Source organism: Aythya fuligula, chromosome 13, assembly GCF_009819795.1.
Source record: "Aythya fuligula isolate bAytFul2 chromosome 13, bAytFul2.pri, whole genome shotgun sequence".
In the NCBI taxonomy this organism is placed as follows: Eukaryota; Metazoa; Chordata; class Aves; order Anseriformes; family Anatidae; genus Aythya; species Aythya fuligula.
In genome coordinates, this window is record NC_045571.1 from 16678552 (window position 1) to 16705903 (window position 27352).

General features: G+C 33.6%; 1 protein-coding gene across 2 annotated transcripts in view; it reads right to left on the minus strand.

Moving 5' to 3' along the window:
* PCDH11X (protocadherin 11 X-linked) overlaps positions 1–27352 on the minus strand; it is a 473826-nt gene that overhangs the window by 365178 nt on the left and 81296 nt on the right. The window lies entirely within an intron of this gene.

Sequence of the window (27352 nt, forward strand, 5' to 3'; positions counted from 1 at the left end):
CTTAAGTCAATTTATTTGAAGGAAATTGCTAAAATTCTTTCAAATTGAAACAACGCTCCAAACACCATATTCTAAAGTGTAACATTTAATATTTTTTTTAGGAAAGGAAAAATGTGGGAAGAATCAAGTTTAACAAGGAATCCAAGACATAAATAAGGTGTTCCTAGTGACAGAAAGATATGCTTTGAATCTTAAAAGTTATGCTTTCACATCTCAAGGTTGCTGTGTAAAAGGGTTGGTTCTGTAATGTGCATAGATAGGAAATTGGGCGTGGCAAGAATCACATTGGTACATGGAAGCATAAACAAACACAAAAACTGTAGAAGGAAAAATAATCTGTTTGTTATCTGCTGTGCTTTATGGGCATGACTCTTAATCCTTCAAGAACAGGAGCAAAAAATAGCTCTTGTTCTAAGGACATCCTTAGGTTTCCATTCTTTCCTTCTCCTTTGCAGGTGCACAGTGCAAGCAAGCAAAGACCATTCAAATCTTGAAGGGGTTAAACTGAGACACAAGTGTAACCAAGCCAAGCAGCTGAACGTATGCTTCAAGGAAGTGTCCAAGGGGCACTGGAAGTAAGAACCAACAATGCCAGTGCTACAGCAATTCATTCCACTATACATAGTTAAACTAAGTATCACAAAAAGCACTTCCTATCATTATATATAAGTTGCTTCATCTATTTTTTTTTAGTCCTAAGTACATATTACTCCATTTTTAAGTTAAAATCCTTGTTTACTTTGGGCACTGCAATGAGATTTCTACTGGTAGGCTAATAATCATGAAGTTTATCCACTAAGCATTCCCAGCCTCTGTCTGTCTCTGCATTCTGATTACTGTCTGGACAGTTAATTTCTACAGCTTTTCAAATGGCGCTAATCAGGAATTAAAAGCTACTATCAGCTTTGCTAGATACAAATTCCTACCCACTGGTTAGAAAGGATTTTCAAAATAGGCAATTCTTGGCCTTTCCTGATTATCCAGAGACAAGCTGATAATCCAGTCCCTAGTATTTAGGAAGTCAAGCAGTGAAACAATGTTGATTATAATCTACTCTTCCTTTTAAATATCAAGAAATGAAGCAAAAAAAAAGACTTCAGCATTTTAATCTTGAGCCATCTGTAGTTTTTTGTTTGTTTGTTTGTTTTAGTTCACCAGGAGAATGGATTTGGGGGAAGATGAAAAGGAAGACTTGGAATCAATAAAAATAGCCCTTTTAGGTGACTCATTTATAATGGGCAGTGTATTTTATGTCTAACATTCTCTTTTATGGCAAGGAAACAAATTTTAGTTGGGTTTACTTTAATTATGATAGTGATTTAAAGAGTTTTTGCAGTTCAAAACAGGTAGATTTTCAGGTAGAGGGAGGGGGAAAGTCCTATTATACAGGTTGAATAGGAAAATCTTTTTAGATGTTTCTCCAGGTAAGAAGGCTCAGTTTTAGTCTTCTAACTAGCCTGTAACAATCAGAAGAAAGATCAAAGAATAAGAGAAATTCTGTTATGCCATCAATAGTAGAATAGTTGGATACATTATTGTGTTCCATTTCATCTGCCATTTACATTTTTCAGTCTAGTAGTGTAGGTTTCAAGGGGAAGAGGGTGAAAAGATTATTTTAGAACTACATACTTCCCATAGCGTAGCTTCTGTCATGGAAAGAAATACGATAAAAAAGACTAATTAAATACAGTTTGTTGTTGTTGTTGTTGTTGTTTTGTTTTGTTTTCTAAAATGAGGATGTCTAGTAATTCACTGCTTCTATATCACATAATATGTCTAAAAGATACATCAGTTTTCATTTGGTCAAGTAACTATGGACTGGGGAGGAGTAATCTGCATATAGTGATTGGGAATGGAGTATCTAGAATTTAGAAAAGGATAGATATTAATCAATATTATTATTTTTTTTAATGTAGTTTCATATTCTAGATGTATATTTATTCACTTCAAATGACTGCTGCTTCTTTCAGGACAAAAATATTTGGCCTGATTGTTCACTGCTTTTAGCATTACCTTTGCTTGTTTATATCTACAAGAAGTGTACAAAATGTTTCAAAATAGCAGTAGATCAGGATGGCAGAATTTGAACACAATCAAGCACAGTTAAGTACGGTTGTATATGTTTAAGCATGGTAAAAGGGAGGGCTAAAATTAAATTTGATTTTTATAAGCTTGATTTTTATAATTTTTTTTTTTTTTTAACTGTGTTGCTACGTCATTTTCCTACATCCTAAGAACAGAATGGACTGATGGAATTTTGTTTTCTTTATGAACTTGGGCAACATTTCCATATAGACATATCTGAGTTTTTCTGCAGTTAAAAAAGAAAAAGGTTGTTAAAATTAGCAACAGCACAGTTTACTTGTACGTTAGTAAACTTAGTACTGTTTAAACTGGTATGTACGTAATGCACTAACATACACATTGAAACTCACTTCCGTAGGCTATGTGGAAAGAGACTCTTTTCAGAAGACAAATTTAAATAATACTGAAAGTTGATGTTACTCAAAAACAGCCAACGCACTCTGATTTATAAGGTTTGCCTGTAAAATCCATAATCCTTAATTTATACTAATGCATATATGCACAGACATTAGTTCTGTTTGTATGGCTAAAAATAATACAGTAACTTTAAAAAGCTGAACAATTTTTATAAGACAAAATTCATACTATAAATATACCAATAATATTTGTTTATTTTTATTTTTAATGAACAGCTGTAGTATCTTCTACGTGCTTACACTGCTGTCATTGAAATTTGGACACTATCTGTGCAACAGACATTTTTGGGGGCCTCTGCCTTTGAAAAGGAATAATATTATTCTACAGTTTCAGTCAATGCTAAACAATAAGCTAGTTTAAAAAAAAAAAATCCTGACTGAAAAGGCAGCAAGTGTCTGAGGAGATATGCTGTTGTGCATCACAAGAAACTTCTGGGAATAAAATAAACTGACAAAAACGCTATGTACTTCCACACATTCACAGTGAGAGGAGAAATGGAAATCCCAATGTGAGGTCAAGCCCAAAAAGTAAATTGGCTCTGCATATGCAACTGATTACAGTACTGCACATGGCAGTACACTTCAAACACTTGAAGTCTGAGCTACAGTGTGCAGATGCATCGCCTAATGTGAGAACACAAAACAAAAAACAGAGAGATCTGTGGTTCACTAAAAAATTGAAAAGCTTTCACTGTTCAACACAGAAGTGAAATAAGTGGGAGGTTAACATTGCTTCAGGACATCTGCTAATGTTTTATTATCAACTTCTCATTTTAAGTAAAAATTTGTAAGACAATACAACATGTTCCTCATATAAATATGTAGTCACCTACTAATTAATTTTTTTCCCAGCTTGAAGAATTTGATGAAAAAAGTGCATGAACAGAATGAGAGAGGAAAGTTCTGTTGTCTCCAGAATCTTGTACATCCAAGTTGACATGAACAAGAAGATTCAAATTATATCAAAATGTACTCACTATTTATACTAGTGTGCCTTTAAAATGCCACATCTGCTGCATGGTAAATTTGAATAATTCCCTGAGTGAAAGATCATTTCTCCCCACCCTTCAGGACAATCTTAGATTTGAACTAAATGGACAAGTTTAATATCCAAGTTGAAGCAAAATCTAGTAAAATCATGTTAATTAATTTGTAACCAAGAAAGATGTGGGCACAAAAACATGTTAGGAAGATTTAAGTACAACATGCTTCTGACTGGAGTATCAGATGGGAAGCAGTCTGTTTATAGGTGTTGTAACCTGAAGAGAATCCACCAAATGTAAAGAAAACAAGTCTAAAAACTAGTTTTATAACTATTTCTGCAACAGAATGTTTAAAAAGTATTATATACATACAAATATATATGCTTTTAATAAACCATTATTTTGTACTGGGAAATGTCAGTAAGTACTTACAAACTTTGTATTGTGAGTGAACAATCACAAGATGAAACCAGAAGCCACAGGAATATAAACGGAGATGACCAATTGTGGATAAATACAGAATGCAACCTTGAAAGGATTCGCTTCAAGGCATAACAAAAACAATGACAAAAATAAGGTTGTGTGGATGGCTTAACTGTGTTAATGAAGCCATTAGTTATCCTATCGGAAAGCTGTATCCTAAAGACTGTTAGTAAAAATGAAGCTCCTCTGTTGGAGAAAAAGTCTTTGAATGATGGCAAGAAAAAGCAGGAACGTGTTCTGTAACACTGTCTAGTTGTTGTGTAGGGTCACATACTTGCTGTGTATATATAATATACCAGATTGCATAAGTAGCCTTGTCTTTAAATTATGTATGCAAGTTTGAAACAAAAAAAAAAACCCACACTAGTTCTGCTGCTGTCTTATTTCACATTAGGATATGAAGAATTGATCTCTTTAGAAGCCTGTATTGCCACATATACAAGTACTTTTGTTTTATTTGAAGGGAAAGAAATAGCTTGTATCTGGATTAGTACTCCACTGTTCAGGTTTAATCTGGCATTCCATCCTCAAAGCTGGCTAATTTGGATGCAATCCAGCAACATATAACAGCTGTCATAGATAGAAAAAAAAATTAGACACATAATTCTGACTGTTACATTTCAGTTAGATGTCTACAGGAGATATCTGATCTAGAGTATGGGTGTAGAATTGTGAATCATCAGTACTGTGATGCCCTTTAAACTCATCGTATTCAGCTATATTATCTAGAGGGAGACAGAAAAGGAAGTGACAAAAATGCACCGGAAGAGTAGTGGAGGATAAGAGAGGAGATGATTTTTGGCTGGATAACACAATAAAAAAACGATCACACAACCAAGAAACGAAGGAGTGGGTGATCCTAGTGGGGAAAGTCATGGCAGTACTGCAAAGGTTTTGAAACCGTAATTTCAAATCTGTAAAACAGCAGCTGTAATTGCAGATATTAACTGTGAAGTAACTCAGTAAGTGGCAGAATGCCAGTCAGTTTTGCCTTGTATTTTATTTGTATTACCATTTTAAATTGGAATTTATTTATTATAGAAAATAATTTTAAAATCTGTATTACTGCTAGTTTGTAACTGTGTAATGCAATTTTGTGAATTGCACTAGGCAGAACAAATGTTAAAATGGATAGACCTGAAAGCTTTTTTGAGCTTCTTCACTTTCCTAGATTTGTCATAGCAAAAAAAAATAGTATTAATAATAGTGCATAACTATTAGTAATAGTGTGTAACTATAAACTTGTATCAATGTTGGCAAATTGCAGATAGTGAGCAGATATATATCACCAAGAACAAGATCTACCCTGAAATGAGAATGAGTGCAATGCAATTCAGAACATTAATTCAAAACTTCACACACAGGGCACAGCCATGCAACTTGACTGGCTGATGTAAAAAGAAAATGCTTCTGCTAGCCTGAAAGAGAATAAGACTGGCTTACATTAAATAAAATGATAGCCTGAAAAGTTTTACTGACAATCGTAAATGCCTCAACAAAGGAGTACGAGCTGTTCCCAGAACTACAAGTGGTTTTAAAATGATGATCACTGATAACTGACAGAAAGGAATAGAAAGCAGTAAAGAAATAAAAGGATAACAAGAAATATTTGAAATCACTGCCTGTATTTCCTTTTGTTCCCGTGTGCTCTCAGATCACAAAAGGTGAATGTGATGTTGAACCCAAATGTATTGCTTTCTGTTTGGCCTCTGCTATGCACTCATTATTGCAGGAAGCTTAGTTTCACAGTAGAATACCAATGCTATTCTACTGTCACCCCTCGCCTTTTAGTGTTTCATGAGAGCACGATTCTCTTCTTCCTTAACCTAATTTCACACCAGTAAAACTCTCTTGATTTCTGTAGAACTTCTTCTGATTTTCAGTAGCAAAAACATAAGAATCAAACCATCTTTTCTGGGTTTGCATACAAAAAAAATCAACCCTTTTTAAGTTGAAGTTCTTCAGTTGTCAATAAAGTATATGAAGTTTAATGCTTGGTACGTGAGAAAGTACAAGTCTGAATTATTTAGTGTATCAGACTTGGCTGGAATTCTAGAGAAAGTGCCTCAAGTACAATACAGTACATCCCTATTTTATACACCATTGAACAGAACATCTACAAATTGCCCTGGAACTCGCATACTGCCATAGGGCTCACTGACATTATTCCTGGGCTGTGGTTACTTCTAATGCTCTGCTAATCGTTCTGTGCTCTAACATGCTCTGGAGGAAAATCTGCATGTTCCCACAAAGTAAAAGAGAAGTCCCACTAATGAAATTAAGTGAAGGGAATATAATGCATTTTTGTCAATGTGAGTCCCCTAAGCTAAACTTTTGAGGGTGAAGCACATGTATTATTCAACAGAAAAGCTTTAATTAGTGTTTCTTTAAAACTACCCTGAGAAAGAACTAAAAGAATCAAAATAGTCCATCAAGATTGTTGGAAGTGTGGCTAAGTAAATCTGCAATAAGCTAGCATCACTGTACTGATGTGCTTTAAATCTACCTGAAAGCTAAGTAAAGACAACTGACAGTAAATCAAGTTCATTTCACAGAATATTTAAGTTCTTTCCTAGGGTGTACATGACAGTAATTTTAATCAAGACCTGGCATTCATTTCTTCCTAGACTGTTTTTAATAGTATTACCTGATTCTCAGAATCCTGAATGTAGAATGTATAGTGCATTTTAAACAGCAGTAACTCGAAGCCTGGAGTGGGGAAAATGATTAGATTATTTTCAATAGGCCTGTGAAGAAAGAAATGCAAATATCTCACATTTGAAAAAATTGATTTCCAACCAGCCTGATGTCCGACTGTAATTGCTTTAACAGACCATTGTCTATAGCTTGTAAACTTGAATCAACGTATATCCTTCCTTTACTAAGAGATCCAAAAGCCTATTGATTCACACGTCGTCTCTTAAATTGAGATAATCTTTTTGAGATTTCAAACTTAATTTGCTGATTGCCTATAAGTGACATGAGTTCAACGCTGTCATCAGATGAGTCAAACTGTCCTTGACAGTTCTGACACTTTAAGTAGTCGGTTTTGCACTGATTCACTGGCAATGGACTCATTATCTGTAGTGCCATGTGGAACTTGGACGACTCGATTCTGACCTAGGTAGTTTTCATCTGCTTCTGAGCAGTGGATTGCTGTGCACCCCTACTGAGTTTCAAAGTAATTTTCACTTTTGTGTTTCCTAATTGTATGCTTTTTATTTCCTATCAGTCTCCTTGTGGTGCTCCTTTGTGCTGCAGCCAGCAGGTGACACCCTGTACATGATTCCCTAGAGAGAATCATTGTCACTCCTAACTACTTATCCAGTGACTGCCTAGTGATAAGTTTCACTCCCAACTGCTATTTAATGTCCTCCATCTCATGCTCCACAGAGAAAACCAATTATCATACAAACAAAGTAAAATGAAAGTATAAAGTGTCTGATTTAGGTTTATAAACCTGACCCTGCACTCCAATGCAAGATGTACAGCTAAGGTTAGACTGCTGAGCTGTGCACCTGACTACATACTCCATGCTTCCTTCTACCAGCTTAACTCCCTACAAGACATAAGCACTGACCTTGCTTACTTGGAGCCAGTTAACTAACATAATGGCTATATTCGTCTATTGGTTGTTCTAAAATTGTGCTGCTACCACAACACAGAATACCATGATTCTACACTTTTTGAAATATTTGAGCTCTACAGATGACGCAGCAAAACCCTGAATTATTCACTGTCTGTGTGCATGATGACCCCATTTAATCTTTTACTTGTTTGTAATGTTGCTAGCTTTTTAATCTTTAGTCCACTAATTTCCTATGAATTGAGAAGACTACATCCGACATTACACTGACAAAAAAAAAAAAAAGCTTCTCCTTGTAGAAATTTTCACACAATATATTTTACACTTCTTAGAGCCTGACAGAATTGGACAAGTGACTTCAGGAAAACTCTGAGAACATCCTTCTTATTAACAGCTTTCATCCTTCAGAAGACTCCAAATCTCATTGGTCTTTCTTAAATGTAAAATAAAGTAGCAATACTGCAACTATGCAGTTTATCATTGAAAGCTTTTTCAAAATACATGTCTAACCATAATGGAACCTGTTCAGAATTCCTTACTCATAATTTCCATTGAAGTCATACTTCCCTGGGAACTTTGCCTGAAGGAAGAGTACAGGGTAAGCCAAGGTGATTATTGCAATCTGTTACTGTGGAAATACAAGCAAACATAGTATTCTACATCTTCACATATAAAGTAAGTTTTCAATGTACATTGTGCTAAGGCACAATGTTCTTAGGAAAATTCTTCTGAAAAGCTAGGAAGCAAACATTTAAAAACACCCTTAGCAAGATTTTTAACAGAAGTTTTTTGTGAAGAAAATCTGCAGGGAGGGGGTCTGATTCCTGTTTTTTGGAACAACAGTGCCAGACAAGCATTTTGAATCTTCTTCATGTTTTTAATTGAGCTCCATTCATTCTCTAAGCAATAGCAATGGCTAATGGAAACAGGAAAGCAGAGAGAGAATTTACAACAGAATATACAAACAGTGCCAGCATCTTTGTGCATATTGATTTATGGTGCCAAACAATCTTCCTCCCTTTCCTTTCTTTCTTCACTGCCATATGACATAAGCATATACTTACATCCTTAATTAAGGATGCTTCCGCAATTGTTAAGGCAAAATGCTTTCACAAAATTCAGATAGCTGAACTAAATGCAATCCAAAAAAAAAATACATACACTAGTTTTGAAGTCAGAAAATATAGTCAATTCTTCTGTGCGATCAAATCTTGGTTAAATGACCCAGGCTGACAGTAAAACTAACAGATGCTTTCTGATTTTAGTAAGACCATGAAAACTCCAATAAGTTATTTTTAACCTTACTTAAAAACAGAATGCAATGGTTTCACTTACTATTTTTAAGCCACCACTAAATTCCCAAGTATATTTTCTAGACTATAGACATCATGACCAAGTATGTTACTCCATTCTGGATGTAGCTAAATCACATTGTTATATTCAGAAATGTTTTGTTTTGTTGACTTCATGCAAAGTTGCACATATTTATTTAACTTACATGTAAATTAGCATTTTGAAACTTGGCAGATAATTTATCTGCAAATAAAGATAGAAAATAAAATACATTTTGCATGTTAATTACAAACATTAAATTAACTATCATGCTTCACATTTAAGATGTCATATGAAAACTAACAAAGCCTCAAAATGTCACAGGAAGTTAGGCACGGACTGTTGACTTAGTCACAGATATGCATTTTGCATCACATATTTCTAGATAGTATCCTTGTAAGTGATGCAATCAGATATTGAACATAGCTCCTGTAATGAAGAACATCTGGTGATAAAGAATTTACCAGGTTTATTAAATCAGTCACATTCCTGCATGTAACATAAGGACAAGGCCTCAGCTATACTGTCCACTGAGAGAGACCGATTCCCTTGAACAACTCAAGTGTGTGTGTGCCTAATCTGAATGTGAGTCACTTGCTCATTGTGTACAGCTGAACTATTCTTTTATTTGCAGCTGAAATATAAACTGATCTAGAGATTTCTCACTTGAGTGACTGAGACACATTTTCCTGGGTTGGCAGAATACAAGGCCAGGCTAAGAGATGTTCCCAGTTTTATAATCACTGTGTAATGTCACTACACTGCTACTCACTTTGAATTAAAATAACTGTTCAGCTGTGTTAATTTATGCTGGTGGATCATTTCAGTACATCATTCCAATCATGCATTCCTTGCATTCTGCTAAATGCAGAGAAAGAAACTTGAGGTAGCTATTGTATAAGTAGATCCAACATAGATTTTTATTTTTATTTTTTAATCTGTCTTTAGGAACAGTTGCTATTGTATTGCCTGTTCTGAATGGTATGAATAAATGGTTGTACCTTTTGGAAAAACAACGAAACACTGCTTACCTACAAGTGCTGGAAACTTATAAGCTAGGCATCTTATCATATATGCTAGCATGCCAAAGCATCCTTCATTTTATATAGAGCATAACAGTAAGCCTTCATTTCAGATAGTAGATGAACTTCATGAAATAAAAACAAAGATGAAGATTAATCTATTTAGCTGCGATGGTGTACCTATTATAAAGACTTGGACAGTATCTATTAATCATCTTTATTTTATAAGCAGGTAGATAAAACCATAACTTGGAGAACATCACTCAGCTGAGATTGAACTCTTTAGATTTATCTCAATTACAAAAATTTGACAGATACTATCTGACAATGAGTGCAAGTAAGGCTGGAATTGCAAGTGATATACTTTTCTGAATGAAGACTCAGACTTTTATCTGGCATTTTTGAAACAGCCAGGTTTTGCATTACTACCTCAATGGCATTTCTACTATCTATAGGAAAAGGTTCATTAGCAAATGGGAAGAACAGGTACTGACTGTGTTCTTTTTGGTTGTTATTTCATTCTAAATGGTAGACTTCAATAAGCCAAGCCTCAACACTTGTGAGAAAAAAAATGCAAATTCCATTTAATATATTCAGCAGGTTTTGCACGTGATTTAATATTAGCACATCTCAAAATTCTGTCCCTTTCTTTTTGGAATGGAGTTTATCATAGGTTCTTCAAGCCATAAAATTAAAACTCATGCTCCCTTTCTTTGATGATTTTTTTCCACTCTATTCAACAAAGAAGCCCCAGCTGCCTTTGCCTACCGCAAAGGGATGTTTTATAGCAAATACCTTTCACAGTTCCTTGATCTTTGTTCCCAAATTAGAAATAAGTATGATATTCAAATTTTTATACTTCAATTATATTTTACATACTAAATAACTTACCACATTAGTATTTATACACCATTGTCTACAGTTTCACAGATGGAAAATGGTCTTTAATGCTGATAAATTGCCAAATAAGCATTTTTTTTATTTTTTTTAACTTACTTCTCTTACAGCAGAAGGAATGAAGAACCCTGGTATATCAGTATCGACATACGCAAATTAATATATATGTTTTAAGTAATTGAGAAAATTGGTTTTATTATTACTCAACTAAGGATACTCAATTATCTAGATAATCTATAAAATAATGGATTGGATTTAATCCTTATGACTCTCTATTTTGACTCACATAAAAGAAGAACTTGATCACAGAGAATTCTTATTGTGAGTGTGAAATAGAGAATTTGAAGAGTTGAGAAGCTTCTTGCCAGACAGCAAGAAATGGTACATTTGATCCTTTTAGGAAACCAAGACAAATGCATATAATTAGCTATTATTGAATTAATTAATGTTATAGTCCTTTAAAGTTTAAAAGTTTCAGAAAATATCTGATTGGAATCTCATATTGACCAATGACATCAAACAAAGCCTTTAGCAAAAGTCTCTTCCTGATGATAATTTAGACAAATTATGAAATTAAGTTATAATATTTAACTGATTTCATGGTTACTTTTTTTTTTTTTTTTAACTTCTGTGCAGTTAGTGTGCATGAGACATTCCAGTTCTAAGGAACCTAACATGGCACAACAACAAAAAACAAAAGTGAGACAAAAATACTCTTTCATTTTATTGTGAGATGAATTAGGCCTACTCAGTAATGTGCCTCAGCATATGTCTGACCTCATCTACCTTTCACGGTGATGAAACTAATATGCCCTTTTACTGTGGTTTTACTTTAGAAGAGCTTCTGTATATAAGTTAATTCAAGCAAGAAACCTTTAGCAACAAAGAGAAGGCCTTTGATTTGGCTTCTAGATGTTGTTCACAACAATAAAAAACAGAAGTAAAAGAGTGTGCTAAAATCAGGTAATGTACCCAGATTCTGAACTTCAACAGTTTACATATTACAATAGCTCCATTACTTTAACTTCACTTTTCATTTTTTATTCAGAATGTGAGATCATGCAATGATGCTTGGTTTCATAAAATATTCCAGTCAAATCCCTTCCTATCAAGCGACAGCAGTCTTTTTATACTGAACAAAGAAAGTAAATATAACATGTCAAAGTGCACTGAAGGACAGATGGTTTCAATCTTTTAACCTACAAAGTTCTACAGCTTAAATGAATACATCAAGGTCGGATGGAAGAAACAGGCAGCGGAGACTACTATAAGGATTTCAAGGCATGTGAAAAAAAAAAATAAAAAATGAAACTAAGACTAGAGAAGGGCACTAGGGGCAGAGATAGCTCTATAAGTATCCATTAATGTGGAAGAATCCACATCTGAAAATGAACCCCCATTAATATGTTTTTCTGAAATACTTTTTTCTGTTAAATTTCAGTTCATATATAAAGTGAGAACTCAACTGACTTGTTTACCGCTAAAGAGCGGCTGATTGCTCGAATGAAGAATGAAGAACATGGGACTCCATTGCATTTTTAAAGGTTAGCAAGACACCTTATGCTCTGACAACATTTGCTATCATTTCGTGGGGCTTATTCTATTGTTCTCTTACACCCTTGTAGTTTTCTTACAATGCAAAGCTATGAGCAACTGTAACGCAATGCAATGTATAATGTTGCAAAGATGACTTTACAGAAGATCATTCTACTTTTTCATTATTACATTTTTTCCCTGCCCTTTTATTCATACAATAAAAGCAAGCTATTTCTCCAAACTAAAAGGAAGTAAATGAGATGGAGTATCAAATAATAAATGAACCTTTGATTTTCCATTTAAATGAATTCAAGATGTGGCCTTGATGAAATAAAAATCAGCCATATAATAAAGAGTAATAATAGAAGTTCTTTTTTAAGGTTTACCAAAATGGAGCCATCAACGGGTATTTATTTATTTATTTAGTCAAATTATCTTAATGAAAACTACATTAGAATATAGGTTTTTTTTTCTTTTATAGTAGTTTTTTTTTTTCTACTTTAATCTTGCATGTGATTATCTGGATTGCTCAGGAAGGTTTGAAACCCCTCCAGTCTAAAAACATATCACAGTTTAACAACAGCTTTATCATGCCATTCCAACACATGTAAATGCTGACATGTTGGGAGCTGTACTTATGCTGAAAACATAGTTCATCTGTCAGATCCTAATTAGACTTTGAAATCCTTGTGGGCATCACAGTAAAAGTGTTAATTAATATGACATGGGATAGCAACTTATGAGAATTGGGATGTATACCTCTGGTAAAAGTAAAAGAATAATAGTTGTTGTTGCTTTGTATTATTTTTTATTATTATTTTATATAAAAGGCAGAATTTTATTGCAGTGGAGTTTAACTTCAGTTTTCCCACATCACAAGGTTCCCTTCCCCCTGAACAGTACTCCCTCTAATGGAAAGATAAAATAAAAACTCCTTAACACTCCTCAAAATTCCTGGACTTCACCAAAAGATGTGCAAAAAGTTCATTCTCCTTCAGAAATTCCTGTGACATTTTAAGAGTTTCTGGCATCTAACTAATTTAATGGATAAAATCCTCCCCCTTGAAGGAAGTGTCTATTTCCTGTCTATTTCCTGAAGTGTCTATTTCCTATCACTCTGTTTCCAGCTTCTACTCCTACACTTTCACAGAAAGATTTAACTACACTGCAGTCTTGCAAAGGCTACTGGGAAGAAGACATAGGCCACTGAGTCTGATGTTCTCCATTTATGTACCATCTCAGAATTATTATGATGAACTATTATTTTTAGTCTAGTTTTTCTGAAAGTAGTCCTGGTGGAATAGTCCTAAAGTAACATGAACTCTTTAAAGCCATAATCACCATTTAGACTTTGATAGTAGTGTTTATACAGTAAAATACCTAGCATTTCCTGAAAATAAGGGGTTTTTTGAACTTCTTTTCCCCAAATGTTTTGCTGCAAGATATAGTATAGCAATAAAGCTCAAAAAGACACCGTCTGACTTCTCCTGCATCATTACATGAACTTTATCTTGTAATGATGTGCTGCCAAAGAAACTCACAAAACTGACCAATGCTTCATTGACTGAACTTGATAGTGATTGCTGTCATAAAGCAGAGTGAATGACATTTTCTGCAAAGGTTAAATGCTATCAAAGCAAACAAAAACATGCATGTTGACACCTGTGAACTTTGCAAACACGAAAGCGATTACACTAGCTGGCTAAGGACAACAGTTCTCACTTTCTCCTCAGACGTGTTTTTTCGAGTATACGAATGCACCAGGAGCCACTGCAGATTGCTGGCAGTATGGTGGCATGTGATGATATACTAAATACATGTTCTCCTAAGTCCTTCTTTGTAAATATCCTAGTGATAAACTAAATGTTTTAATAATAATAACAACAACAACAGAATTAAAGCACTGGCAGCTTATGGCAAAGAATAAAGGAGGTGAACAGACAATAGAAATACACATAAAAAATATGGTATTATATGGTATTGCGGTAATGGTATTATATGGTATTATGGTAATACAAATTATGGTAATACAAATTAAGAAATATGATTTTATAATATAGCATATAAAATGTTTATTCTATAAAAATGAATTAAAATATCAGAGATTTTATTTCTGTTTACAGATTAAATTTTAGTTATATTTTAAGCAACTAGTAACAGCATGCATACAGTTATAATGGAATAAGCAGCCTAAAATTACAGTCAATGGAAGTGAAAATTTCTGAGTCACTCACTTTAAAAAAATTCCTTTTTGTATTTATTATTTATTATTTAATTACCTCGACTGTTGCTAACACAGCACATGTATACCTACAGCACCAACGGTCATAGGCTCTAAATGGTCTCAGCTTTGAAAGCCTACTTTTTAAAGTAATTTTTGTATTATATTTCAGAAATCATCTTACTCATATTTAGCTATCTAAAAGCTAAGTGTTCGTATAGTTTCTTCCCAAGCGCATGGAGAAAAAACAGTTACAGAGAGTGACTCATTTCAGCCTTTGAGAGGTACTTGAGACAGCCTCAGTGGATGATTTTTTAGGTGTTTCTCTTCCTTCAACTCCTACAGAAGAAACGAATTCCAGCCTAAATCCTTCATAAATATATTTCTGCTACCTTCACATTCATTCAAAGGGAAAACTACAATCACTTGGAAGAAATCACTATGAGATTCTGATGTATTTCTTCACTATCAAGCATTATGTAATACTAAGTGAATAATACGACTCTGCTTTTTCTCCCTCTCTAGGCCTCTGCCTCAGCCCACTGACAATTGAGTACCTAGGCCTCGAACAACATATTTACTGATCCTGCATGCCAGTCAATCTGTTCTTATTTGCAAAAGAGAATTATGTAACCCAAAGACAGTAAAAAGAAAAACAGGACCTTTTAGATCACCACTCTTCAGCACTTTTCCCACTGAAGGATACAGAACATTCATTTGTAGCAGTATAAGGGATTCAGTATGATCTCTACTTCAGTGAGATCTTACCCAGACCTGAATACAGTCCATTCCCTTTGCAAAAACACTACAGAGTACAGGTTTTTGCATCTTCACAATGTTGTGAATTAGAACTCTGTCCCATTAGGAAAAAAACTCATCTTCATCAAAACTGAATGTCAGCACTGAAATTCAGTTTTCTTTTATCGTATCTGTTGGCCATTTACTTCCATTGTTATATATCAGTTTTTAGATATCCTCTCAAAATACTATTACAATGTGTCCTACTTATTCACCCTTTCTTCTCACTTCTCGCTTACAGCTAGCGTACTGCTTCCCTGTATGGTTCCGCAGTTTGCATTTGTCTCTGTAATTCAAAGGTTATTGGTTGATCCAGCTTAAGTGTTTATAGCTGGATCAACCAGTCTCTCCCTTTTGAAAACCAAATTACTATCAAGCTTCTCTGACCTTTTTTTCTTTTCCTTCCAATCTCCAGCCACAATATGGCTAAGGCAAAAACAATTACAAAAAGAAAATCCATATAAAGCCTACAACCACACACCAATCATGGAATGGAAACAGCACAAGACAATCTTCCACAATCCCTGTGGAAGATTACAACACATTTACTTGTGAATTCTCACCACGTAAGGTTTTTTTTGATCAGCAGTGGAATATCCTGTACTAGCTCTCCACTCTGTACTTAATAACATCCTTAACAAAGTGTCGGACATGTACAGCAAGATAAAATCAGAAATAAACAGAAACCAATTAAAGATTTAACAACAAGCTAATAAGCTTCTTCTTCTATTTTTCAAATAAAAGAAGGATGGTTGAAATATTATATGAAATGTGAAAACTTTTTGTTCATTGTATCCAAAATCTGATTTCTTCTCCCATGGAACAAACATAGTACTGCTCAGGTATGTAAATTAGAAGTGACTATTTAGATCCTTTTTCCTCTGGAAACAATCCCCAGAGTACATATCATATATTTACATTGAAACCAGTCCAAACACTACAGCACTCTCTTGAAATACAAGTTTATAAAGATTTACCCACAAGATTGTGGCATCTATTGGTAAATTCTGATTTATTAATTATCTGTATTTGAATACAGAAGAACAGTTTATATTTTTTATTAATTTATTCATATTTTATTTATTATATTCATTTTATTCATTATATTCATTTATTAGGGATATGGCCAATCTTTTTTCAGTGGTCTGTGGGGACGGGACAAGGGGCAAGGGCCACAAAATGGAGCACAAAAAGTTCCACACCAATATGTGAAAGAACTTCTTCACAATGAGGGTGACGGGCCTCTGGAACAGGCTGCCCAGGGAGGTTGTGGAGTCTCCTTCTCTGGAGATATTCAAGGCCCGTCTGGACACCTACCTGGGCAACCTGCTCTAGGGAACCTGCTTTGGCAGGGGGGTTGGACCCGATGACCTCCTGAAGTCTCTTCCAACCCCTACAATACTTTGATGTTGTGTTCCTGTGATATATTTATTGGATTAGGTGAGAACTAAATAAATTCAAGGCTCCCATTTGTATGATTTGTACTAAACTAAGTATATGCATTAAATAGATTTACATTCTTGATTTGCAAGCTTTAAACCTATCTCGTAGAAAATAAAGAATAAGTGGCATTTTTCATTGGGATTTTATCTTGACAAAAAGTTCTTTTTGCAGATATATTTGATATTCATTATGTTCTTGTAACAGCCTCTGCATCTCAAATGTTATCAAAACCAGGCAGAATCTTTTCACCTTAATAAGACAAAAGTAGACTTTGTGTTCTCAATGCAATTTTGTTTGGATTATCAATAGGCAGGATTTGATTGACATAGGAAAAGGAAGAACAGTTCTGATTAAATCAGAGAGGTTTTATTTGGGCTGGTTTCAAAAAGAGAAAAGGTTATCTATCTATTATGACATATGACAGATTTTTCTCTGGCCATTATTTTTATAGAGACAATCACACTATTATTTTCAGGAATAAGTAAAGGCAGCTTTCAGTAAGTTTTACATTTGTAGCTTTGATGAATACCTTCAGTTTATCAAGCAGACAGATTCTGTCTTTTACTTCATTTTCAAACAGAGTAACAGTGAACAAGTTATTCAATCCCCCAAACAAAATTATCATGTTTGGCACTATCCAAACTCCCTCTACAAGGGACTACATAAAAATACTGAAATTGCACTTGCCTTCTACTGTTTTCAATTTTAATTCTATGTGATGTCCGCTCTAATTATAACTAATTTTTGGAAAGCAATGATTCCTCAGTTTCTACAGAGATTTCTCATTTCCTTCAACACTTTTTTTCCTGATACAGAATGGATAAATTTTAGTGAGTGTCACATGTTAAAAAATTCTAATTATTGTGCTATTTCCCTATGTTATTGCAAACCATGCTCTGGTTTTGTGTATTTCTAAAAGATAACTTTCATGTGAACATATGTAATGTACAGTAAATACTAAGATCACTCAAAAGTAATAAGCAATTGATTATTAGATAAAGTTTCTGTTACAGCGGAAGTTTATATTTTGGGCATAAGATTCATATAATATTCAAAATATTTCACTGCTCTCTTTTAATGAAGCTAGCCATTTATTCCAAAGTGCTAATTTTGAGTAATTTCAATGCAGGATTGAAAACCACGGAAGTCAGTCTCCAACACATACATAAGATCAAAAGATTCCACTAGTCTAAGCTTCTCAAAATCACTTTACAGGATGCAGGTCCTATAAAAAGGTAACTTTTGTTACATAAAAGCACCAAAATACATAACATATATTTGCACTGTTCCTGTACCCAGTATAAAATCATTACAAAATACTGTGCTGACTTAGCACATCTAACTTACTTCATACTTTCCCTTAAATGGCAGAACAGCTGTTAGCAGATGTATGTATAGTGTCCAGGAAAAAGAGAAAACATATTGTGGACTACTAAACAACATGTTCTGTACCTGGGGGAAAATAAATAAATAAATAAAATACCGGATTTTGCGAGACTTGAATGCATATGATTGTTTTTAATATATTACGCCACCAGTTACATACCTTCTTTACCTATTACTATGAAATTGAGTAAACCCTGAGTAGATCAGTAATCATAGTAGATGGTCACTACCAGCATATCTAAGAGTGATTAAGAATGCATTTTCCCTGTGCAGACTTCACAAACATAAAGAGAATATAAAACTAGATTTGGATTTATTCTTTCCCTTGCTTTTCCCTGGACAGCTACTTAACAGATTTGAATGCTCAGTATAACTTAGCCCTGAGTTCTACATTTTTTGTTCCTTTCTTTTAGATACAAGGATGCAATTTACTTTATGAATGACATAAAATTTGAATGATTTTCAAATGGAGAATTTAACAAAATATATCTTGCAAGTATTGGCAGGAAAAAATTTTTCAACATGTTTGAGGAAAACATTTTATATTTTAGAGGTCCTATGCAAAGAAATAAGGGAAAAATAACAGACACATTTTTGCTTCAACTTTATTTCTATAAGTGACAAAAAAATGTCAGAAAAACATGGAGTTAGAGACTTCAATTCAACTGCAGAAGTATAAAAAAGGATCTACAGTCACAAAAAAGGCATCAACAACATGAATTATATCCTGAAAAAAAAAAAAAGATAAAATATTTTCTTTAGACAGCTTTGTATTTTTTCATTTTTTTTATGTATGTCTAATAGTCTAATATAATTTTAATTTTTTATATTTTTCCTTTTTAAATATAAATATGCTTATCCCTAAAGGTACTTTATATGACACAGAGAAGAGCATATTAACTTCTTTTGCAGTATTCTCTAATTTGTTGCTGAGAAAGAACAAATCCTAAGAACTTTTGATGTATAAGAATGAATTGTGCATGTTTCTTTGGCTTGTGGTACACACAGATTTCACACAAGTAGTGAAGGCCCTCTGAAAATAAGCTTCAAAAGGGCTTTGGTTTTGGTTTGGGGTGTGTTTTTTTTTGGTGGCAAAATTTTTATATTCTTCCATCTATCTTAAGAAGAATGATGGTCTTCATAAGTAAGATTATTGCAGTTCATTTTGTGAAATTCCACAGTTATCATATCCTCATGTGAATTTAATAAAGCTTAGCCCTAGCTGCTCTTGAACAGCAGCCAAGCATTTGATTTGTTCTATTTCATTTTATTCTTCTTTATGCATCTTGCTACCATCTGGAATCATAAAAACAAACAGTTCAAGCAGTTAATGTGTTAAAAGGGGGCAATGACATAATGAAATATTTCCCTCTAATTCCCCCCAACCCCCATTAACATTTTCATATCCATTTCAGAACTTATGTTGTCATTTGCCAATTCCAAAAGGACTTTCTGTAAGAGGATTGTTAGAACAGATGTTGGAACCCTTATACAACTGAGCACGTGCTGTCTTATCCATGTTTATTGTTTCAAAGCCAAAATACAGCAACTATTAAATAATTCTTGGTAGCTGAAAGAGCACATATAAATGTGCCATTGTGTGTCTTGTACACAGAACATATCAACAGAACGTTTTTGGCTCCAATTAAGTCTTCTTTTACCAATTGCTTTTCAGAATGATAGGACTACTCTGTCATTTCTATCTGCTTTTAATATCTAAGCATCACAAGTTTCTGAAAAGGTTTGATTTATTACTTTGTGAGTAAAACATTCTTGACTATGTCAACTTATTAATGTTTTCACTAGTAGAACTAGATGGAATTTAGTTCTAGATGCTATGTTCCTCTGGGATAAATTTATACTAGCCTAAGGTTCAAGATAGGCAAAGCTCCAAAAAAAGTCAAAGAATGTTCAAGTCTCCCATGCTAAGTATTTTTCTCCTGGAGGAATTAGGTTCCCAGAAATAAGGTGAACAGGAAAAAGTAGTTTCTTGAAACTAATGATTTGACAAGGAGCCAGATTCCCAATATACTTGGTTTTCAGCACTGATTTAAAATGTATATGTGTGAATATTCATAGATTCTATATTAGTACTAATATGGACTGACAGAGTGTGACAACGCAACATGATACTACATGCACTAAACTCAAGACTGAAAAAGATGAAGACAAGTTTAGTAAGGCATGATGTGAAAGCTGAAGATGGTTCAATATTTAAAAGGGAAGATGAAGGTGGAACTACAGACAAAAGTTAGACTGTGAGTAAGGAGTAACTTTTTATAGAGAGCAGAAACTCTTTTTATAGAGAGCAGAAAACAGGAATCTCAGTGTTAGACTATAAAAATACTAATGTTCTTTTAAACCCTGAAAGAGCAAGGAAAATATTTGATGAATGGGATATGAAGTACCTTGAGTTAGGAAGCTAGTCAAATAAATAATACAGAGAAGTGACCTTAGAATAATTACAACAAAGAAAGGGAATTGAATCAACAGAGATCATGTGTTACTTCAGAACTTTGGCCATAAAATAAAAATAAATAATAAAACTAATGCCACTTTCTGAAAGTATATTCGTCACATACTTAGAAGCTACTATCTTTGATTTAACATGAAGTTTGAAGGAATCCTCAGTCCTAGTATATTTGAAATTAGCAGGTTTGACAATTTTCCCTCAAGAACACCAATCTGCTCATCCCTGCTTTTGAATTAATGACATAATTTTGGTAGATTAAAATAATAATTAAAAAAAAAATACTTTAGGCCATTCAAAAATGCATTCAGACAGGCTACTAAAATGCAAGAAATATCTTAGAATAGCTTCTGATAGAGAAACCATGTATGCGAAAGTATTAGAAAATATCTCTTTTTGTGCATATGTCTGCATTTAAGCTTCTACAGCCCTATAATGAATAAAGTAAGAGTTAAACGGTAAATACTTAGCATGAAGAATAAAGATCCACATACAATTACCTTAGTTCAATGTGTCTTATTGGACATACCTCTGAGAACTATTAGATATTTGTATTTGGTAGAGTAGCTTAGCGAGGAGTAGCTTGAGGGAGGAGAACAGGATTTTTTTGTAGGATTTCTGGTATAACCATTGTTCCCACTGAATTCTAAAAAGATCTAGATGACTCTGCATGAACTGTAAGACAGTGAATACAACAATGCTGATTGCTGCTGATAATAACAGTATCAGACATACCTTTACAAATGGCAGCAACTCTCTCAGCTGCAGCTCTTACTGAGTCCTGAGTTTAACATGAATTGGAAGAGACATTTGTTCTATAAATTGCACCAGTTCTGGATGCTGACTGAAATCAACAGCAACCAAAACCTCAGCAGGCTGCAGAAGTCACTGCCTCCTTTCTGCTAAGCTTGAGAGCAAAAAGCAATGTTTTGTTCCCCTCTTGAGAGGAATACAATAACTGGTTAAGAGTACCTTTTTAATTTCAAACCTATTTAAAGAAATAAAATGTGACAAAGATAGAAGACATTTTACTGTTATATATTAACTATCATTTTCATACGCTTACCTCAGGTAAGTTTAAAAATGGCAAAAAGGTAAATCATGCGGCAAACTGTAATATCCTTAACAATTAAGTAGTTTTATCCAGTTAAAAAAGCAAACTGTACCATACACTTTAAAAGTCTAAGTTGCATTTCTTTTTCACTTTCACTTCAACATTAACTTCCCAAGGTAGGGAAACAAAATTTCTAACAGTCAATAAAAATCAGTCAAATAATACAATTTAGACATCTTACCTTAAAATCACCAGGTAAGCCTGATAGCAGTCAAGCTTTAAAATCACATGTGAACACACATCCATACATTCACATACATTATTAGGTAGAAGGCAACATTCTGCTTCTTTTATTTATAATAATAAAACACCTTAACCCAATTAAGAAAGAATGTCTGAATGTGGCAGAATGCAACTCAAAGCTACATCTGCAAAGTTCTCCAATGCAGAACTTCAGATACTGGTAGAGCTATCTTACCTCAAGGAAAAATATACACTAGCAGGATCTTTTATTTATTGATTTTTTTTTTCTTTTCCCTTTCTATTCTAACACTGCCTAGGTCCTGAATGTGATCATGACCTTGTCCATGGAAGACCCTGCCACCTTTGGTTGACAGACAGTATTGAAAGATATATAGCATTAAATAGCTGAGGCAAAAGTATTCTTCATTTAGCTGGGTGCAAGAATAAATATTATTATTGTAGTCTGTTCATTTCTCTCAAATATTTCACGATGCTCTCATGCTTCTTAGCATTAAGATTGTACAAATCAACTTATCAACAAATTGAGTCGAAAATTCAGAACAATTTGTGTTCACTCCCCCCAAAAATAAAACCAACATATCACATGTATGTAAGCCAAAATGTCTTCTTAAATTCAAGCCAAATATTCTAGTATAACTTGACCAAAGACAGAATTTTTGGTATACCATACCATACATAATGATCAAGAATTAACAAAGCATTCAGATTTATTCTTACCTTGTAAGAAGACATTAAGTTTCATTTATGCCAGAAAATATGTAACTGGTATTTTGTATTTAATGTGTTATTTAATACAAAAATATCAGTTAAAGAGTTTGTGATACTCACTACATGTTTAGAATAAGAGATTTATTTCTTTCCCTGAATTGTTTCTCTCCATGAAGTACATCCAAGTAGTGGAAATATTTAGGAAAAGACATGTCTTCCAATTATTCAAATATTTTAAAAGTTCAAAGGAAAGGAGATTACAAATGTCCTTCACCTGTGAAGTACATTTGTCTGTGGGTCATTTGCTTGTCTGAAATACATGTGCACTAGTGTCTGGATGAGAGACGAATTTGTCATCTGTTTTTTTCTTGGGGTGGGGGAGATGGAGTGGGCAGAGGAGAAAGGAAGAAAGGATCGGTTTAGATAAGGATCTAGAAAAAATATTTTTGTGAAGGAGGGTCTGTTAGTGGAGTCTTTCAGATCCATATTAGTGTCAAGGGGCCTATATGTCTACAATTTATTTGTAATTTATGTACAGGATGAAAGGGAAGTTTTTGAACTGCCAGACAATGAAAAAGAAGAAATTCTTTTGAGGAAAGGTCTTAGATTCAAATTTCATGTCAAACTCTGCTGATCAGATCACAAAGGAAGACAAATAACATCACAGCCCAGCAGTAAACAGAGAACATAAGATGAACTCAGTTCATCCATCTAATTGCCATGGATATCTCTCAGGAGAAAAAGGATGAAAAATATACTGAGAAAAAGGACTGGAATTTAGCTGATAATTCTTAGCTGCTATTCAGTGGTGGGAAGTCAAACCTCAAACATTTGATATCAAATTTAGCTTTTACTGTAAATAAGCTGTTTGAGCTTTTATGAACTCCTTCCCTAAAAAAGAAAAATATACTAAATATGAAAAAAAAAAAAGTCCTTGTGTAAAGGACTGCAGAAGTCAGTTATACCCCTGAAAAACTCCTGATAATATTATTATTTAATATCCATCTAAATGAACTTAAATAACTGGATTCGATTTACATTTGTTTATTTATGAAATCTGCAGGGGCTCACAATTTGAAGGACATAGAGAAACATCATTTTCATGACATTTTCAGTGGTGAGATTTAAGAGAGTACCTGTACAACAAGAAAAAAAATATTTTAGAATAGGGAATATTTTCCAGCCCTCAGTAATGGAATCAGAACTGAAAAGTGAAATATTCGGAGAACAGAAATATAAACTATATTTATCATATTGTATCCTAACCTCCAAGTTATCAAGAGTCACTTTCTAATACAGAACACAGAATGTTCTCAAAAGAGAAGATAAACCTCAAAGAAATGTGTAAAGCAAAACCGTAGTGCTTGGCTATCCTTCATAGCGAAAGACATATATTGGGTATTGAGATACACATATAGCTACAGTTCTATTCTATGTAAAATATGCTACCTGTTACCTGTGCTAATTGAATATGAGATATATGTGTGTGTACATACACCTTCATGCTCTTTTTATATACACATGCACAGAAAATATACACATACACAGATATATAGACTATATATATCTATACAAACTATATAAACACACACATACATGTAAACATTGCTAGAGGATGTGTGACTCTTGGAAAGTCCTGCTTAGACCACATTCTTTGAAGAAAATGACAATAAAAAGTACATGCTGCTAAGGAATATGCTTACTAGTAATCTCCGTGTAGTAAATTTAATTTAATAATTATAGACTCCAATCACTGTAAAAAATATTGGCATATGTATAGATTTGACAGTGTGCATGCACTGATCAAAGAGACCAAAAGTGTATTTAAAAACAGTGCTTCTCCAAAACATATATAAATATAATCTTTAAACAGAATTTATTTTAGAAATAGATAAATAAGACATAAAAGGAACAGTGCTTGGTAGTTCAATATGAAAGCAAAAATATATACTAAAAAAGATTTGTTAAAAAGATTTTACAAATAATACTTAACACCAGGGTATGCCATAAATATTTGTAGTATGGTAGACTAGGAAATCATTGAAAATGTGTAATAACAACATGTGTAATAACAACAACAAAAACAACATTACAGTTTATGTTTAAAAAAAGTTATTTACACCACAAACATGCTTTGCTTTTGACAGCACCCTATTGCCCTTCTGCCCTTTAGCAGTGCTCTATTCAAAGAAATTCAGAAGGATATAGAGATATCCTCCTATGGTGGTTTAGCCCAATTTAAAATAATAATAATAATAATAATAAAAAGTCCAATATATTTTCTGATATGATAGGCAGCTTTCAAGCAACCTGCAGATTGTGTGCCATAGCTTTTCCTTGGAATGACTCACTTGACATCAGGGTGTGTTTGAGACAGAGTGGCACTGATCTTTGGTAGACACGCATCCATATGAAATCCAGGCATTGACAATATGACACAGGATGCAGAACAGCAAATCTGAGCCATCTTTGGCTGCTGGCATTGCAATGCAATGCAACTAATTTACACTGTAAAACTGGCAACAAATAAAGAGCTATTCTTGTTGCTGAGCCACACATAGCACTGTAGCTAACCAAAACAAACTCTAGGACTATCTATAGACAAAGATCTTTCTGCACTGGTGACAAGGGTGGCATTGTGCAGAGAACAAAAGGATAAATCTCTCAAGAATTTTACAGAGATTATGGTGAATAATAGTAATCACAGTCTAAACCACAATAAAATAACACAGAATGTGCGTTTGCTATTTCAAAGAAAATATATAGTTTTCAATTTTAAATGTGGTCAACTCAGTAACGCTTGTTCTTAATTTACTCTGACTTCCATGCCGCCAGAAAGATTATTTCTGTAGGTGAAAACATTTGAGAAAAAAAATATTTTTAACACTGACATATGCCTAGCTTTGACTCAGGCTGCTAATATTCATTAAAAATAAAAAAAAATAAAGTAAAATAAAAATCTAACTATAGAATCTTTTTGAATGGCCTCCATTTATCCTTTAGCTCCTTGAAAAGTGTATAAATTAATATTCAGCACACATACGCATTTGCTAAGTACACATTAGCCTTTCATGAGACTATCATGAATGCATTTAATCATCAGAAGGAAATGAGCTCTCTGAACTAGTCTTACTCCAGTCTGTAAAAGAATCACTTTGTAGAAAGTGATATTTAGATGTAAGAAACCAGAAATGGAAACAGAGAAACACATGAAACTGAACCACTTTAGGAGGTTGCTGTTTTTTCCCTTAGTGCATTTGAAGGGTTATTATAGTTGGCTGTGCTGACTCATGAGAGAACCAGAAGAGAGATTACTGATTTGGATCAATAATCCAACCACCTGATGAGCCTTTATTTCATATATATCTTTTCTAAAGTTTAAAATCATCCTAGATTATTCTAGAACTATTTATTTATAGAATATAATGATCTGACCAGTGAAATGCTAGGAAAAAAAGATTCATCTTCAGGTAGTTTAAAAACAAAAGAAATAAAGAGTCCCATGAGGTATTTTTCTTATGAACAATTAACATTCATCTCAAGAAATGGCAAGCACAACTTATCAAAGGTTCTCTTCATACTTAGTGTAAGAAAGTAGGCACTTATAGAGGGCGTGCAGTCCTCTAGCATGCAGATGAACCCTGTCCAGTATCTCAGATCAGTATTCCTTAAATCAAATAAAACAAAACAAAAGAAGCATTCAAATTATTTGGTGCTTTTCTTAATCAAACATGGATTTTACATATATGAGTTTTCTCATCAAGGAAATCAAACCTATTATCAAGGATATCAAACCTATTTACTACAAGTACAAAAATCTAAAGATTCAATAAAGAAAGAAAAAGCAGAAAAAGAAGTCCATGAAATCCTACTGTCTTCCTAACGAACAACTCTACCAGGTCAAAGGTTAATTACTCTTAACAAACAGCTTTACATGCTTCCCATCACCCAACTATGAGGCATCTAAGCAAACAACTGTAATAGCAAAAGGCAGTACCCATCTTTAGTTACACTCAACAATATGTCTTGAATAAACTCCTTACTATATCCGGAATGATGTTTCAAACCAAAACAACTGGCTGAGTTGTGGTATTGTGTCAATAAATATCATTACTGTATGTCTAACCACTGAATGTGTTGTTTAATTTGAAGCGTAAATGATGCAAGGATATGGTAACTAGAAACAGCAAAACTGTCTTACAGATACATAAACATCTTCTCAAGAAAATGATCTCATTATAGGAATTAAAATTTTTCTTTAACAGTCATAGCTATAATTATGCAATACAATATGCTAAATTACAATACATACTTCAGTATTAATAGAATTTATTTTACAGATCAAATAGCCAAATACACATTTTTGAAGGAGCCAGATAGCAAATGTGGAGGATACTATAGGCAACAGTCATGGTAGACATTCTGCAGTCTAAGAACTGAGGCAATGTGAATATTAAGTACAACCCTATAAATATCTTTACATCAAACATACAGTAAGGTGTAATTTTATGTTGTAGTCTAATTGATCAATCATTAATAATTTTGCCTTTAAAATAAAGTTATACATACTGTATACATCCCAGTTAAAAGTGTCATTCATTTTATTCTAGCAAACTAATATTACATGTCTTCATATAAGTGCAGAAAACAGGGTTCTTTATACTCCTT